Source organism: Schistocerca nitens, chromosome 2 (assembly GCF_023898315.1).
Source record: "Schistocerca nitens isolate TAMUIC-IGC-003100 chromosome 2, iqSchNite1.1, whole genome shotgun sequence".
Lineage (NCBI taxonomy): Eukaryota > Metazoa > Arthropoda > Insecta > Orthoptera > Acrididae > Schistocerca > Schistocerca nitens.
In genome coordinates this window covers 773,212,087-773,231,490 of record NC_064615.1, presented here as the reverse complement: position 1 = coordinate 773,231,490, position 19,404 = coordinate 773,212,087, and the positions used below count along the sequence as shown (strand labels likewise).

Here is a 19,404-nt window from a genome sequence, read left to right as displayed (position 1 = left end):
GTTGAACGGCCATATCTCACTATCTCACAACGTTGTAGGTTATTTACCATGCGCGTGGAGACAAAAATTCTGTCTAGTCTACTAAATTGGTGATCCCTTGATGCCTCAGAACATGTCCTACCAAACGATTCCTTCTTCTAGTCAAGTTGTGCCACAAACTTCTCTTCTCCCCAGTCCTATTCAATACGTCCTCATTAGTTATGTAGTCTACCCATCTAATCTTCAGCATTTCTCTGTAGCACCACATTTCGAAAGCTTCTATTCTCTTCTTGTCTAAACTATTTATTGTCCATGTTTCACTTCCATACATGGCCATACTCCATACAAATACTTTTAGAAACTACTTCCTGACCCTTAGATCTATACTCGATGTTAACAAATTTCTCTTCTTCAGAAATGCTTTCCTTGCCATTGCCAGTCTACATTTTATATCCTCCCTACTTCGACCGTCATCAGTTATTTTGCTCCCCAAGTAGCAAAACTCCTTTACTACTTTAAGTGTCTCATTTCCTAATCTAATTCTCTCAGCACCATCTGACTTAATTCGACTACATTCCATTATCCTTGTTTTGCTTTTGTTGATATTCATCTTATATCCTCCTTTCAAGACACTGTCCATTCCGTTCAGCTGCTCTTCCAAGTCCTTTCTGTCTCTGACAAAATTACAATGTCATCGGCGAACCTCAAAGTTTTTATTTCTTCTCCATGCATTTTAATACCTACTCTGGATTTTTCTTTTGTTTCCTTTACTGCTTGCTCAATATACAGATTGAATAGCAATGGGGAGAGGCTGCAACCCTGTCTCACTCCATTTCCAACCTTTCCTTTCATGCCCCTCGACTCTTAGAACTACCATCTGGTTTCTGTACAAATTGTAAATAGACTTTCGCTCTCTGTATTTTACCCCTGAGACCTTCATGCTAAGGGTCCAAAAATTCAGTCCTTTGACCAGATATACAGGTGTGTCGTTGCCAACGGTTGTTCCTGTCGCTCATCTACGTTCATAGTAACATCCTAGCTTGCGGATAGTCGTCACTATCGTATTGTCCACTTCAAACTTGCTTTTCAATTTTGATTTTCCGTCTTATTCCCGAATAAAATTTTATTGAGTGGAGTCGTGTGCAATAGGTTCACTTTCTATCGCTCCCTTCTCGTCGTCTTTGTGTTCTCTTTCCGCATATTTCTTGTATTTTTGATGTGCCACATTTCGATTGCGTTTGGCTTTCTAGCTTGGTGCACTGAGGTTTTGTAGTCTTCCAGTTGGTATTACTTTCCTCCGCTCCCCTTAATGTGGCGTTTCTTTGTTTCCGTGGTGAAAGTGAAATTTGGTTCCGCACGATCTTTCACTTTACTGTCCTGTTCATATGTTTCAGTAACAGCTCCTGTTGTTTCACTCATATGTTCCTGTGTAGTTGCCTGGCATGTTGCTTCCTGCATCGGTTGATATTTACTGTTCTGCAGTGGACGTTTCAAGTGTCTCCCTAAGTATTATTGTCGGGACTGGGGAACAGCTCTTTCCCCTTGATTTTTCCTTTACATCTCTGATCCACCCGGTATCGCTGTAACTTTATCGAAATTCCGTTTGCTAGGTATCTGTGCAGATTCTTCTTCGTAGTACTATTCGCAGCCCGTACTATCCTTTTCTAGTGGCCGTTTCTTGTTTTCTTGATTTGGATGAGAACTGGAAGGACAACGCTCTTATCTATTTCGTTATCTTGCTGGTGACTTATAGCTGTTCTCCTGGAAGGTAGTTGCACACTGGTCTTTATCGGTCTCATGCTCGTCAGCGTTGTATGATTTCTCACGTAATTCATTTTCTGCTGGTCCCTTGTTCAAGGTTGGGAGTTCCCCTCTAGCTAAAATAAAGAACTGGTCAGTGGATTCCATGGGAGTATTCTCGGTGCTGCCCGCTGTATTACTTGCGTGGATCAATTCCTCTGCCTCAGATCTTGTCCCCTGTTACATGCTGTTTCGTCGAATAAACACTCACCGAGGTCAGTTTTCCCGAAGATTCCTGGCTCATTACACAAGTGACATGTGGGATTTTGCCCAACATGAACTGTGTGTGCTTTGCAGTCGCCTAGAAGAACGTGGGACGGGATATCAGACGTTACAAGCATTCTGAGAGATCTAATCCCGTTATAGCATTGAATCTTGTATCTATTAGACCCGTTTTCCAATTAGATGCTTTTGGCCTGTCCATAACTAGAAAGTAGATCCATCAAGTCCTTGTTGTCTCGCTCTGGGGAAAATTTCAAACCCTTACAGTTTTCAGTTCATCGCTGGCGTTACCTATATCAAAGGTACTGAGAGAAACTTCACGATGACTGAATTCTAATTTTCCCTGGGTTTTGTGTAAAATTTTGTCTAATATGAGGTAATTATGCAATTGAGCAAAAACAAAGTACTTGTGACTATTTATTTGAATGTACTCCGCGTTATCACCAGAATTAGTGGAGCTACCATGCAACCACCTATGAATTTCCAAATCTGTAGGTTGCACATGTCTTGTATTTCTGCCAAAGGCGAACCTGTGAGAAGTATTTTTCTGATCGAAGCCATGAACATGATTCATAGCTACGAAGCTGAATCTCCGCTTCCCGAACAATACACAAAGACTATGAACAAGAAGTATTAATACTTACAATATGGGGGAGGGGGGGGGCTGTATAAGGAAACGCGATATACATGTACAATAACACGTGTTTACGGGTCATCTACTCCACGGAGCGCCGCACCGCACGTCAGCACAGCTGAGCACTCGGTTGTGACTCACTGACTACTGCTTGCAACAAATTTCCAGCAAATAAAATAGAAGTTACTGAAAAGAGTCTTTGGAAGTGGATACAACGGTTCGGAAGCGAAAAAAATTTAGGGCTCGTCCGGGATTTGAACCCGGGACCTCTCGCACCCTAAGCGAGAATCATACCCCTAGACCAACGAGCCACGCCGTGCATGCGGCTCAATTTAGTATATTACTATGTGGGTAATGATATTCACAGATAAGAAAGTTGGTTATATATTGCGATTAGCCGTAGGGCCAAGGTCATGACGAGCTGATGGCCTACGTATTAGGAACCAGGAAGCGTCCGCTCGCCACGTGTGTAAGACACGACAACGCTGGCGTTGAGCTGCAAGGAAACTCTCATGACATTCAACGTTTGGGGTACTCTTGGGCAGTGCTAAATATTGTAGTCTTGCGCAGAGGGGTTATGAATAATATGATGTTGAAATTCTACACCGAATTGGTACTTTCTCTCATTTACAGCTATGATTAACAGAGCCGTGGAGCTCTAGTGAATTATTCTTTAGCCACGATTGCTCAGTCGCGAGCTAGCCGTAATTGCTTTTACGTATAAATAGCTCTAATGAACATGGCGTTGTTTTCAATTGAAATAAACCTTTAAGTACGGAGGTATGTTCTATGTGAGACGACAGAAATACTACAGGAAGCGAAGATTACGTGATATGCGCTCGTAGGGCATTGCATTTTTATTAGTTTCTTTTTATAATTTTGCGATAAAATTTAGTTTTAGCTAGTCTTATTCCAAGTACAGTGTTTGGGATAATTGGTGTACACGTCTTAACATACATCTTATTTCAAATGCCTGTTTTGCTAAACTATCTCAAACACATTGACACTGTCTGTAACTATATATGTATTAATGCATACAGCCATTCTTCCTCAGATGTTACTCTTATATGTTCGCGATGTAGATAAAAATAAAATTATACGTCTTTTGCAAATGAATGTTTATTATCATTTTAAACCAAATATGTACAAAATATTTATAGCTAGGCGAGCACCTTTTTTTATATAGACAACCAGTGATGCCTAAGAGAAATAAGTGAAAGATGTTTGGTCCTAACCGACAATAAACATTAAGCAGCAAAACACAAATAATATTTATTCATAAATTTCTATATACATTATTGTCGGTACTTGTTTCCTTCTATTACAAAACGTTTGTCACATGTAACATCAGTGAATCTACAATCGTCATAGTCATATACCTCCATGAGTCATATATAGCAAAGTAGCATCTCAGAGACTCCAATGATGGGAAACTCTTCGTCGCTTTCCTAACAACTACATTACATCAAGTAGGCACTTTTTGATTGCTGTGTGGTGTAATATCGTTATGGAGACTTGTCTAGAAAGTTTTTCTGGTAAAAGCAACAGCAGAAATAAATACTGATAAAGTTAAGAAGTTTCCAAAGGGGACTGTTATGTCTTACAGGACGATTAACGTCACTAGTTGTCTGAATGTGTGTCTACAGAACACCGCATCACCAAGATCAGGGCTACGGCAGCTACACAAACCAAATATTAATCACCGATATAATTCGCAGCCTGTTGTAAATCAAACAAATGGAAAATACTTTTTGCTTTGATGGTGCAAGGAGCACAAATGAGTGACCTAAATACAATGAGAACCTGGTATCTTATCCGACGAGTTGGTTTTGCATAGTTCTCTATTATTTAATATTTTATGATCCAGATCTCTTGTATACGGAGAAGAACTAAAGGGATCCGATAAATGAGACGCAAATGTGGATTTGGAGTATTTCTTTCCAAAATTGTTTCTCATCAAACAATTGAATTTTTCCTCGCATCTCGCGATTTCCTCAGTTCCGTCTTAGGTAAGAGTGCATCGTTATCAAGCTCACAACGTACTCCTGTATCTTATTTCTTTGCGCGGAAGATGATAACTTGTCTCCATTTTGAGCACCCTGCAGGTACTACGTTAGAAATATTGGCAGCAGCTAGCAGCCTCTTCATGCCACACGTGTGATTTCGAGATACAGTGCAACGTTCAGTTTTAGTATTTCAAAAACTATCAGTGCAGCGTATGAAGAATAAGATAATTATAGAATCTAAATCAACACACATCAAAAAATTTTTTCATCAGCCCAGTTCCCAAAACTCCTGAAGATAGACGTTGATTGTGGATATTGAATCACAGACACAGTCCCGTTGACTGTTCAGAGATGTTCCCGTTGACTGTTCAGAGATGTCACTAAACCCGCCCAAAGATGTAAACAACCATGCACGAGCAGCGCCTATTAGACTGAGGGAGTCCCGACAGCCGATCAGTTCCAGTCATTCCACCAGGAAGGAGGTATACGGCTCATGTTGTCTGTAGTTCAACCATGCCTAGACGGTCAATACCGCGGTACGATCGCATCCGCATTGTTATTTTGTGCCAGGAAGGGCTTTGAACAAGGGAAGTGTCTAGGCGTCTCGGAGTGAACCAAAGCAATGTTGTTCGGACATGGAGGAGGTACAGAGAGACAGGAACTGTCAATGATATTCCTCGCTCAAAAGGCCATGGGTCCCGCAAATTCACTCCCGACGTCCATGGCGAGGTCCTTCTTTGCAACCACGACACCATGCAGCGCGGTACAGATGGGTCCAGCAACATGACGAATGGACTGCTCAGGATTGGCATCACGTTCTCTTCGCCGATTAGTGTCGCATATGCCTTCAACCTGACAATCGTCGGAGACGTGTTTGGAGGCAACCCTGTCAGGCTGAACGCCTTACACACACTATCCAGCGTATGCAGCAAGATGGAGGTCCCTGCTGTTGTGGAGTGGTTTGTGCGGGGCCGACGTACGCCGCTGGCGGTCATGGAAGGCGCCGTAACGGCTGTACGATACGTGAATGCCATCTTGCGACCGACAGTGCAACTATATCGGCAGCATACTGGCGAGGCATTTGTCTTCATGGACTACAATTCGCGCTCCCCATCGTGCACATCTTGTGAATGACTTCCTACAGGATAACGACATCGCTCGACCAGTGAACTGTATCGAAAATGCCCGGGATAGATTGAAAAGGGCTGTTTATGGGCGACGTGAACCACCAAACCACTCTGAGGGATCTACGCCAAGTCGCCGTTGAGGAGTGGGACAATCTCGACTAACAGTGCCTTGATGAGCTTCTGGATAGTATGCCACGACGAATACAGGCATGCATCAATGCAAGAGGACGTGCTACTGGGTATTAGAGGTACCTGTGTGTACAGCAATCTGGATCATCACATCTGAAGGTCTTGCTGTACGGTGGTACAACATGCAACGTGTGGCTTTCATGAGCAATAAAACGGGCGGAAATAATGGTTACGTTGATTTCTATTCCAATTCTCTGTACAGGTTCCGGAACTCTCCGAACCGAGGTGATGCAAAACGTTTTTTGATGTGTGTATATACATAATCGGCAGCCAAGTGTACGGTGCGTGACGGATGATATTGTGTGCTGTCACTATCCAGTCTTTGGTCTTTTTCATATTTTAAGGAGATTGTGGCAGCTCACAACAACTATAATACGTTACGTAAGAAAGGTGCCTAACCACCTTACGTACAGATAAATGTTGGATTAAATACTAAAGGAAAATTACAATGGTTCAGTCATGCGCATTGTGAATTAATACGAAAATTTTATTACTATATTGTAGTTTACGTTAGCTGCAGGAGATCCCAGCATGTCAGAACCGTCGAACGAGGCACAAAGCTGGAGTAAGTGACGTGGATGCTAATGAACTGCACTGAAGATGCCGCTATGAAATCGAACATATGGCCATTAAATAAAATCATCACGGTTCCAAAGGAATACTGTTTTTTCTTGTTTTTAATACTTCGTACTCAGAATAAAAATGGCTGTTTAGGAAGTTGAGTCTTTGGTTTGGAATGGACTGGGTATGATGGTCGGTAAAGTTTAGTCATAGTAATTAGTAACAGGGACGCATTATCATTGAGGCAAATTGTGTACATCTTGCTGCATTCATTACTTATACATCTACATCTGTGTCCTACAAACGACTGTGAAGTGCATGGCAGAGGGTTCGTCACACTGTGCCCGTTATTAGGGCATTTCCCTTTTCCATTCAGGTATGGATCGCTGGAAGAATGACGGTTTAAACTAATCTGTGCGTGCTGTGATTAGTCTGATCTTGTCTTCACGATCCCTACTGGAGCAATACGTAGGGGTTGTAGTGCATTCCTAGATACATCGCCTAGAGTTGGTTCTAGAAAGTTTCTACGTAAGCTTTCACAGGGCTGTTTGCATCTATCTTCAAGCATCCTGTTACGCTCTCCCACGAGTCATCAATCTAACCTGTGACAATCCTTGCTGCCGATCTTAATAGTCATTAAATATCCCCTGTTAATCCTGTTTGGTATTGCGCCCACACATCTGAGTCATATTTTAGGATGGATCTTAGGAGTGTTTTGTTTGCAGTCTCCTAGTAGTCTGCCAATGAAACAGTCTGCCAACTTGTTTACTTACGGCTGGGTCTATACCATCATTCCATTTCATTTCCCTACAAACTCCTACACTTAAGTATTTGTCGTGTGGCAGCTTATTCCCAAATTGTAACATAACATATTTTATAATGTTATATGCACATCCGCATGGTCAGCTTAGTGGATCCTTTAATGGCACATCGTAACTGCAGACAGTATTCAGTACTACCAGTGGCTGCCCAGACAATTACTATTTATCTTCCTTCACTTTTGTTACGGTGGGTGATCTACTTTTAATTTTACGGCAGCTTTGAAAACTTCCTAGCTGGCTTGGGCGATGTAGCTTTCATCAAACAAATATATGATACATGATAACCCACCACCTTAGACATTAGTGGGTCTTAATATCTACAATATAATGGTTTTATTAGCAGCATTTATTCTATTCTAGATTTTCTACTTTCTTGCTTACTACAAGATGAAGATTAAAGTTACGCTATGGGCAAGTCAACTTGTCTACTGAAATTCTACTGTTCCTATCCTAACAAACTAACACCTGCAGCGTTACAGACGTGCCAGTAAATCTATAAACCTACAATTTTTGGCCGTGCCCACCGAGCTAATCCACGTGTGCGTGCCCCTGGCACTTGCCTGGCCTTAACTGGATATCGCTGCAGGTTCTGTTTATGATTGTTCAGAAAAACTAAATTTTACTAAAAACCACTTAACTACCGTTAGTCATTACTGGTGTGCTATGAGTCTAGTTCGGGATAGTTTCGCACCTTCCCCTGTTCCAGGACGTGGCGGATGATGTAGCTTACTTAAAAGGACCAGGAGTGGCAATAAACATGTTCACATTCTAACATTCTGCGTGGTGTCTGTTGTTCTATATCGAGTCTCCCTACCAATTTCGCGCAACGACTCTCTGAGCGTGTTTTTTAGGGAATTGACTAGTTTGAACCTGGGACCTGTTGCTGGTAAGGAGACGCCAGACCACACATGACATGTAGAATTCAGAAGAGTTCAGTGAGACTAGCGATGATATAACCAAATACTTAATGATTTCAGCGTCAGCTCCACTGCACTCCCTGTAAAAGAATCTTAATACTAACTAAATTTAGTGGAAGGGGTTCAAGGCTTTCCTATTTTTAGTTAGCTGGTAAAATAACGTCGAAAAAGCAGTTAAGTTTACCATTGGAAATTTTCTTCTACTCACAAAACATTGTTTATAAATTGCACTATTGATAAAAGGAAATGTTTTAATACAGGATGGTAAAAACCAACTGCGTTCAACAAAAATGTGAACGAATATTCTCTGAATGGGTTTCTACAATGGATCGAAGGATGACCTATGCCATATAACATCTATAATCTAGGTTTAAATTAAGTTTCACAAAAGAGAAAACTATCAAAATGGTCTACAGTGGCCCTCAATTATCTTTAATTATTTACCTAACTTGTCGTAAATTACAGTGGCTGATGTGGCTTCTCAGTAACTATATAACAGAAAAATCATCGCGTTTCAGATTTTTACTTCAAGTGGCAAATGTGAACACCATGAGCTTTAATTGACGATCGACACTAGTATTACGCAAAAAGGGGGTGTAACAGATGAGACTTCTGCAGTTCTGAGTGAAGCTTTATGCGCTGTTATGCGGCATCACGTGCGTTCATTACCTTGTCAGTGTTCGTCAGGGGGCGGCGAGCAGCACAGCTCCGCACACCTCGCCATCTCGGAAGCAACTCTCTCCTAACTTCTCCTTACTACAATTTACCGAAGTTGGTATAAAAAAACTATCTGGCTGTGTTTTCATCTGATCAATCAGGGTCTCAATGTTAACCTTAAGCTCCGCCTACAAAAATTCTGTCTATCCAATCAGAAACGTTATACTTTTCGTGGTGGGGCAATGTTTTTAAAGTTTGCAACGTAACAGAGACGCGAAAAAGTCTCACGCTAAAACTTGCAGCTGGTGTGGTCCTTTTAGTGTTATCGTAAGATGTATACTGTTCTTCTGGAGGGCTCTAGCTTTTAACATGGGCTGGGGTGTGGTCCTAGCGGTTAGCTGACAACGGGGTGTCCGTCCCTTATCGTAGGGCCTTCTAGCTTAACACGGTTCTGCTCTCGGCTTCTGTTCTCGTTTCTCCCCTCGGAACTGCGTCTGTCTCACGGTGGGAAGGTATTACATGCATTTAGGCATTCTTGTGTTAGTCTGTGGTATTCCATTTGCTCACTCGTTACTCGTATTACTTTGGTTAATTTAATGTCACGATTTATTCGGAGCTATGTGACATACTACTGGATTTGCTTATCACGTCAGGGTTTTCATGGAAGGTGTTGGATTTGCCTGACACCTTACAACATCTCAGAGTTCTCCTTCACAGAGGGCAGGAAGCACACAATTCTTTTCGCCGTATCTCCATACACTAGGCAAAACTGTTGTTAAACTTCATTATATGACGGCTAAACAAATCCTTTTGGTAAGATACGGTGTGAAGCAGATGTAGAAACCAGAACGGGAGAAGCATAGGATCTGCTGATTCTCTTTGGTTTCATCACTAAAGAATGTCAGTTCAAAATCCTTGCAACGGGCCCTCTGGTTGGTTCACAATAAACATTTCTGCAAAACGTGCACTTTCACGTGTTTGCTTACATGTAAGCCAACCAACTAATCAGAGATAGAAATCTGTCATGGAGTGGAAGAGCCTTCTTTCTCAGGTCAGCTTATCATTGGTCAAGTATGACAAAATCCCTGAGAGTAGGAGTTTGTTTAACTTATTTAGAAAATTGTAATTGGTCAGAACTCCTAAGATCTGCTGTGATTGGCCAGCTAGGTTGCCACACTGTCAGGAACAGCCAGGTATGGAGAGTTCAGTCAGAGAACATCTGCTGCTAGAAGATGGAAGAGTAGAACACTTACTGCCAGGATACCAGTGAGACGACACGTGCTGTTGTAGAACTGAGCACCGAGGCAATGCTGCACTAAGAACTTACAGGCATTACTGTCGCCATCTTCCACATTCACATTACGTGGGAGTGATGGGAACGAACTGATGAGGAAATCACTGAATTGAGGGCAACATGAAGCTAGTTAACTTTCGTCAGGGTCTAATTAAATAGTTTCAATGTTTCGCAACCAGCTAACTGTTTCCATCATGCACTTTGGCGATTTTACTGGTGTTTGTACTTATTTTTCAGCTTTCTTTCTTTAAACCAAAACCATTCTTGCAATCATTCTCATGATTACGGTGCTACTGTGATGCTGTGTTCACCCACCTGTGCCAAGGTTACATTTCATAAATACAGTCCCTGGTCCATTTATTAAGTGTTCATATACTTATCTCAGTATTTGTTTATACTGATCTCAGTATCTGTTGATGCTTTAACGGAAATAAACCAAATTGATACTGTGCCGCTTGTTTCTGCTTTAGATAGAACAGCCTCTTCATTAATGTATGCCTGTGTGTTGTGGTTCTCATATTTTCATGCTTAACTGGACCACCCTACTAGTTTTCCTTCAATGAGACTTTCCCATGCACAACATTGTTTTCTTTCTTAAATTTGCGTGATCTTATGTGGAGCTTCCATTTTCTGTAGGACACCAGGGTCAGACACATAGCATCTTAGGGATATGCTAAGCAGCAGAACCGTCATCCCACAGGAGTGGCCGAGCGGTTCTAGGCGCTACAGTCTGGAACCGCGCGACCGCTGCGGTCGCAGGTTCGAATCCTGCCTCGGGCATGGATGTGTGTGATGTCCTTAGGTTAGTTAGGTTTAAGTAGTTCTAAGTTTTAGGGGACTGATGACCTCAGACGTTAAGTCCCATAGTGCTCAGAGCCGTCATCCCACATTTCGTTTGACAGATTACAGTTGTAACTCACTGATGTTTAGTTTCAGGACACTATGCTTTTATCGTTTTGTAAAAAGCACAGTTTCACATTTCTCAACAATTTGAGCGAGTTTCCAGTCTTTGAATCACTTTAATAGTTCATCAGAACATTTATGCAGCTGGTTTCAGACAGTACTTCTTTCAAATGACTGCATCATTTGCGAAAAGTCTGAGATCACTGTTAATTATATTTAAAACGTTGTTAATATACAATAGAGTAATGCGGTTCTTGGATTTTGTTCCTCCAAGTGTCAAAGTAAGGAGTCGAATCTATTACTTATCGCAGTAATATTTAGGATAAAGGACACTATATTGGGAAGAAAAGTGATCATAAATTAATCTTGAAGCAAAGTACAGGGTGTTTCAAAAAGAATATATGTATTACAAAGTATTATTTTGTCCAAACTATCGATCGCTGCGTCTCGGCCCGCCTATTTGACGAACGAATACGTAGTCTAGCTTATATTAATAGCTGCTAGATGTCAGTTGTCTTTTGTTTTGCTTGGTAAGTCATTTTAAAATGACTACTCCGCAACAGAAACCATTCTGTGTTCTCGAGTTTGCGAAGTGCAACTCCGTGATTACTGTGCATAGACGTTTCAGGTTGAGGTACCAAATTGATCCTCTGAATGGATGGAACATTCGCAGATGGTATTCACAGTTTCTAGACACAGGATGTGTACGTAAAGGTAAGAGTCCTGACCGCCATCGTGTTCCTGAAGAAAATGTTGCACGAATTCAAACTGCTATCCAACGTAGTCCTTCAAAATCAACTCGTCGTGCCAGTCGGGAGTTACAACTGCCTACAACAACAGTTGGCGTGTTTAGAGACGTCGGTTGGTTATGAAACCGTGCAATTTACAGCAGTTACAAGCTCTTCGTTCTGATGGCAAACGCAAACGTGTGGCATTTTGAAACGAGGTTATTGCTGCTACTGACAATGATAAAACTTTCGCACAATGCATCGTGTTCAGTGATGAAGTGACTTTCCATCTTAGTGGTCAGATAAACAAACACAATGTTCGAATTTGGCGCCTACAAAACCCACATACAGCCAGTCAACATGTACAAGATTCGCCCAAAGTCAATGTGTTTTTTGCGATATCCCGATAATCTGTTTACGGTCCATTCTTCTTTGTTGGAAACGGTTAACGGTCAGCAGTATCTCGCAATGTTACAAAACTGGTTGTTTCCGAGGCTGCACGAAGACAACTTCATTTTTCAACAAGACGGGGCATGATTGGAGTCGCCAAGTGCGTGAACATCCGAATGAAACTCTACCGAACAGTTGGATTGGTCGTCAAGGAGCTGGCGACTTAGCATGTCTCAGCTGGGCCTCACGGTCACCGGATTTTACATCCTCTGACTTCTAACTGCGGGGTTTCGTGAAAGACAGCGTTTATATACCACCACTCCCTCAGAATCTGGAAGAGTTGAAGAACCGAATCCGTACCGCCATAACATCAATGACGAAGGACATGCTTGCCGAGTACGGGAGGAATTTGAGTATCGATGTGATATTGTTCGTGTCGCTGATGGAGGACATATTGAACATCTGTAATCTGAACTTGAGAGAGTCATCAATATGTGTGTAAAGTTTAATATTCGTATGTCTTAAAGTTTAATAAATACATGCATTCGAAATACGTGTATTCTTTTTGGAAATCCCTGTACATCTTGGACGGATTTGGAGATATGTTTAAAAGGAGGTAATTTGATTGGTAATTGTATCGATTACTATGGAGAATTATTAGCTGTCCATAGGCAGCACCGTGTCCAGTGGGAACTAAGATCGGTACTCTTAACGTTTCCTGGATAGTTTGAGATGTGAACTTAATAGTACTAAGCCCCGAATAGTAACAGATTTTGTTATGCATTTTGCGAGTCATTCTTTTGGAATTGTAGGAAGCCAGAAAAAACCATGATTTTTTGCTTAATGGATGAGTTGTTTCGATACCAATCACTTCATCATAACCGGTCTGTTTGGTATTCTTGAGCGTAGTGAGGCACCGACGCCTAAAGTGCAACAGAGTTCACTGAATGTATGACAGGTTAAAGTGGCAGGGATAACTATATTTTTATTGTTTTTAGAAAGGGGCGAGAGTAGTTTCCTTTGGGGAACACTGTGGTACTTTAAGACAGCGCGCAAGGATTGAAAATTGAAAAGCATATTATTTTCAGAATAAAAAATTCGAATGTATGTTAAGTAAATTATTTTTCTAATTACCACAAAGTAGATTTGAAATTTGACTATCAAGGAAAAAGCTGAAGATATATTTTGGTTCCCTTTGAAAAACCATAAGGAAACCATTGTAGTTATTTGAACGGGTGGAATATCTGCATTGGGTGTATTAATCGCAGCCGTATATGAGAACTAATTTAATTCCGATAATGTGTGAGCAGTAAACTGCACACTAAGACTTATGTTGGAGATCATTAGGTAAAACAAAAGATTTTTATGTAGGAACAAACCACATCATAAATTACTATGTAATATCATCTAGTAGCAACCAGATGTAGAGCGTATTATGTCTGATTGGAATAATATCTACATGTTAGCTGAGAAAGGAAGTATGATAAAAGGAAAAACAACTTTCACTGTAACTGATGGATAGATGTAATATTAATTAATTAATACTGAAATAGAAGCCTTAATCAGGTGGTGCATAGAATACATTTGTAGATGTCGAATACATGATCTGGTGACGAAAAAAAAGTCTTGGATTTTAATAGTTCTCATGAAATATGCGAAAGATATTTCTACACGCTTATTAGTATCGAAAAAGCACAGCATTGTGCAGCGTTTGACCTTATTAGCTATAGAGGAGGATTGACGTAGTATGGTAGCTGCAGCATTTTTCCAGAAAAGACAACTTCTCCAACATGGCAGCTGCTCGCTTTTCACTTCGCAGCCAGACAATAATTCCCATGCACTTCCTATCCGGTTGTCTTATGCGAGTGGATAAAATAACGTCACTGAAATCGTGTTCAAATAGTGGAGCTATTTTCAGTTTATTAAATGAGTACTTATTTACATTTGTTAAGTGGGCTTTTATGAAAATGCATGCTATAACCAGTGACTGAAAAGTGTTTAATTTGTATTTATAATGTTGTCAGTGACCTGTGTAGTGCTGACTGGAAAGGTATTGAACTAGTAAATTTGGCACCTTGCTGCTGTTTATCGTGACAGCGTATTGTAAAGCCATGTAAGTGTGTTGTAGTCACTTGGTGGTGAATTAATGACTGACGAGAAAGATTATCTCAACCCACACATAGCACGCGAGGCAAAATCTTGGCCACCCCTGGACAAGACGGTCGGTGCCTTCATGGAAAAATCTTTGCGTTTTCCTGCGGAACCGTGATTGTACCCAGCCATGCATCTCTTCGTCCGAAGCAAATCGACGACCACGAGTGGAACCGGGATTGTATCCAGGTATGTACCTCTTCGTTCGAAACAAATTCAGGGCCACGAATGTCTTTCTTTGGGGCTTCAAAAGTAATGAAATCGCATAAGGACAGTTCGATATTGTATGGAGGATGTGTAAGGACTTCCCAGCGAAATTTCTGCAGAGTAGTAGAAACAATTTCGGCAACATATAGGCCTGGTTCCTCCGCATGCGATTTCCATATTTTCCACTCGTGGTCGTCGATTTGCTTCGGACGAAGAGGTGCCTGGATGGGTACAATCACGGTTCCGCAGGCAAACGCAAAGATTTTTCCATGAAGGCACCGACCGTCTTGTCCAGGGGTGGCCAAGATTTTGCCTCACGTGCCATGTGTGGGCCCGTGTGCCAAAGCACTCAGCCTCGGTTCACGTTTCCCCCACCACCACGCCACGCAGTCTGAGCGCGTGGAGGGTGTAGAGGGGATTACAGCGAACGTGCCGCATTTCAATGGCAGTATGGTCTTACTGCATATGACATGGTTTTATACTTCACGTTTCTGAGAAACATGGATCAGAAACAGAACAACTTTCCAGCATTGCGATTACTAAATGAACCCGTGACGAAACGCAACCTCTTGTTTAATCTTCGCCATCTCTTCTCTTGTCCCATCTCCTGGAAAAAAATCTGCGGGTACAGATGATATCCCTGCAGAACTCCTACAAAATAGTAGTGATAACATACAAAATAAATTATTGTTATCTATGTTATGAAGATGTTATCATACCACCTGACTTCACAAAAAGTACAATTATCCAGCAGGGCAATTGCACAGAACTCTATAAATTATAGAACACCGGACCAACTGCCACACACAGCAAAAATATTACCGTCATTTGTTAAACAGAGGATAAAAAAGTTAGACGGAACTTAGGCAATGATGAACTTATCTTCAGAACAGGGAAAGGAACAAGAGATGCAATAATGCCAGTACGTCAATTTTTTAAATAACATTAGAAGTAAACGCAAACACAATTACTGACCTAGAAGAAGCATTTGATATATCTGATTGGAAGTTATTATTTAAAGCAACACGCAAAGTAGGACTTGATTCGAAGGACAGGCGTTTGATTTTAAGTCTGTACACCTGTCAAAGTGTTGAAGTGGATGTGTTAATAGTATCAAAAAAGAAGCAAAAAACCGGAAGAAGAGTGAGACAGGGGTTTGCCCCATTGCCTTTCTTATTTAATATATTTATCGAGGAGGCGATAACAACAATGAAAGACGAAACGACGGGAGTGAAAACGATTGGTATTCTTTTTAATTGCATCACATTTTCCGATGACAGACTTAAAGGAAGAAGTAAAAAAATGCTTAAGATCTCAAATGAAGAAATAACAAAACTGAAAATAAATAGCAAGACGATAAAAGTCATAGTTATAGACGAGAAACGAGTTGGAGGCAAGACTGACATAAAAACAGGCAGTCACTAACTCCAGGAAGTAACTGAATTTCACTAATTCAGTAACATTGTGGAAGAAAATATATGCCTCATTTAAACCAAGAGAAGAATAACATTGGCGAAGAGTGCTTTCCAAAATAAAAGGATCCTTTCACACTAAGAACGAATTTCTGGAGATCTTTGTGTACTGACATACGGATGTGGAACCTGGACGTTAGTAAAATAAGAGCTCGCATCGAAGCTGCAAAAACGTAGTTCTGGAAGACAATAATAAGAACTAGCTGGAGACTGAAAAACGAATGAGATGGTTCTACAGGGAACAGGAGACAAGAGTGGACTACTAAAAATTGTAGACTAGCGCAAAGCAAATCTCATCCGACACTTAAATGAACATGATACTTTTCTATTAAGCATTTTCTAAGGGAAGATCGTAGGAAAGAAAAAGAGGTGACGACGGAGAACATCCAATTTGAAAAAAAAAATGATAAATTAAACGCGATGTTCTTCATACATTGAGATGATGAGCACTGCTGAAGAGAGCAAACTGCGGATGCAGAGACAAAGCTTGGCCGTTTGAAAGAAGAATTTAGGGTCGCAGACTGAGGGGCAGTATTCAATCGTTTGAATTAATTTCAACGAATAGTTTTGCAAAATTTTGTAGTACATCTTGGTTCCTGAATTATCAGCGAAAGTAATTTCACATTCTCTGAGCCCATTGTGTTTTCAGACTATAAAAAAGAAAGCTATGCGAGAGGCCAAATCAAATTTACCGAGCTTCGTGAATAAAGGTTGGATGATAATAGCGTTACCCGATCAAAAGCATTAAATTTTAAAGAAGTGTCTTCAGAAAAATTTTCCATTTGTCACTTATTAGAAGTTTTTTAGGAAGTTTCGTATGCTGTTTAGGAAACATAAAGGTTTATGTAACACATTTTTCTATTTCCGTTTCCCATTTAATATATTGTTTTCGTTAGTTGATTTTCAAACAGGAAAATTCCCATCAAGTACACTCTCGCGAGGTTTTCGAAATATGACGTCCCCTTCCTCCATACATAGTATCGACGTTCGCCGAAGCTCCATTTCCGGGCGTTGATTGGTTGTGTTAAATGGGTCCGTTTCTGATCCGAGAGAGATCACACGCGATTTTCACGAGCTCACTTCTCTCTGACCCAGTGTACAACCTGCATGGAATTTTATAGCAGAAATTTGAAATTTTAGGTGCAGGGCAAACGCCTCAGCAAAGTTGTCTCTTTTTGTGATCTCATCAGCAGTGTATGAAGAAACATACAGATGTAATTGTGTGTTACGAAGACCGCAAACCCCTTAACGTTCTCGCTGTAGGGAATTAAGATTTAATGACGAGGCAGGAGGAACCTCAGGGCTGAACATTATTACTCTGGTCAGAACATGTACCTCTACTAGGCAACAAAGTAGGAACCAAAGAGCGACTCACAGTATGTTCGCAAACAAACTACTCAAAATAATCCCTTGGAATAATGTACACGTAATAGCACTAGAGAAACAAAACAGAAAGGTAAAGGAGAAGAGGAAGTACATAATTATCTTCATAGTTACAGTGGACCGAACAAAAAATGTTGAGCAAACAAGGGGGTACATAAAAAGTAGAAACACTGCGTTAAGAAAGGGAACTGCGTGAACGAACGGCTGGTGCGTCTGGCCGTGAAGCTAAAAGGATACGACGAAGTGATCATTATAGCATATGCACCCACAAATATTGCTACTGACGCTGAGAAGAATAATTTCTTTACTATTTGACGAACCTCCTAGATGGCATTAGCAATAGGAACGACCTATATCTTTTAAGAAATTTTGATAGACGAGTGGGTAATCAGCATGCTAACATGTTTGTAGGCCAATTTGGGAAGGATATTGTAAATAATAATGGAGAGATGCTGGTAGAAATGTGGGGACAATACAGTCTTAAGATATGGAATTGCTTTTTTCAATACAAAGATGTCTATAAATGTACGTCGACACAGCCTGCAAGCAAGCTATGATATATCATTGATTATGCTGTTGTGGTCTTCAGTCCAGAGATTGGTTTGATGCAGCTCTCCATGCTATTCTATCCTCTGCAAGCCTCTTCATGTTCGACGAACTACTGCAACCTAAATCCTTCTGAATCTGTTTAGTGTATTCATCTCTTCGTCTCCCTCTATTATTTTTATCCTCCACGCTTCCCTCCAATACTGAACTGGTGATGCCTTGATGCCTCAGATCGTGTCCTACCAACCGATCCCTTCTTCCAGTCAAGTTGTGCCACAAACTCTTCTTCTCCCAAATTCTATTCAATACCTCCTCATCAGTTACGTGATCTACCCATCTACTCCTCAGTATTCGTCTGTAGCACCACGTTCCGAAAGCTTCTATCCTCTTCTTGTGTCAACTTTCTATCGTCCATATTTCACTTCCATACAAATGCCCCATACAAATACTTTTAGAAAGAACTTTCTGACACTTAAATCTGTACGAAATGTTAAATTTCTCTTCTTCAGAAACGCTATCCTTGCCATTGCCAGTCTACATTTTATATCCTCTCTACTTCGACCATCATCAGTTATTTTGAAGTGTCTCATTTCCTAATCAAATTCGCTCAGCATCACCCGATTTAATTCGACTACATTCCATCACCCTTGTTTTGCTTTTGTTGATGTTCATCTTATATCCTTCTTTCAAGACACTGTCCATTCCGTTCAACTGGTCTTCCAGGTCCTTTGCTGTCTCTGACAGAATTACAATGTCATCGGCGAACCTCAAAGTTTTTATTTCTTCTCCATGGATTTTAATTCCTACTCCAAATTTTTCTTTTGATTTCTTTGCTGTTTGCTCAATATACGGATTGATTAACATTGGGGGTAGGCTACAACCGTGTCTCACTCCCTTCGCCGGCCGAAGTGGCCGTGCGGTTAAAGGCGCTGCAGTCTGGAACCGCAAGACCGCTACGGTCGCAGGTTCGAATCCTGCCTCGGGCATGGATGTTTGTGATGTCCTTAGGTTAGTTAGGTTTAGCTAGTTCTGAGTTCTAGGGGACTAATGACCTCAGCAGTTGAGTCCCATAGTGCTCAGAGCCATTTGAACCATTTCACTCCCTTCCCAACTACTGTTTCCCCTTCATGCTCCTCGACTCTTAGAACTGCCATTTGGTTTCTGTACAAATTGAAGCTAGCCTTTCGCACTTTGTAATTTACCCCTGTCACCTTCAGAATTTTAAAAAGCGTATTCCAGTCAACATTGTGAAAAGCTTTTTCAAAGTCTACGAATGCTATAAACGTAGGTTTGCCTTTCCTTAACCTATTTTTTATGACATGTAGTGTCAGTATTGCTTCACGTGTTCCAACATTTCTACGGAATCCAAACAGATCTTCCCTGAGATCGGCTTCTACCAGTTTTTCAGTTCGTCCGT

At 41.0% G+C, this 19,404-nt stretch overlaps 1 non-coding gene across 1 annotated transcript; it reads right to left on the bottom strand.

Moving 5' to 3' along the window:
* Window positions 1-2,874: 2,874 nt before the first annotated feature.
* On the bottom strand, window positions 2,875-2,946 carry Trnap-agg (transfer RNA proline (anticodon AGG)). Its single transcript has one exon. It is a non-coding gene; the product is annotated as a tRNA-Pro (tRNA).
* Window positions 2,947-19,404: the final 16,458 nt, after the last annotated feature.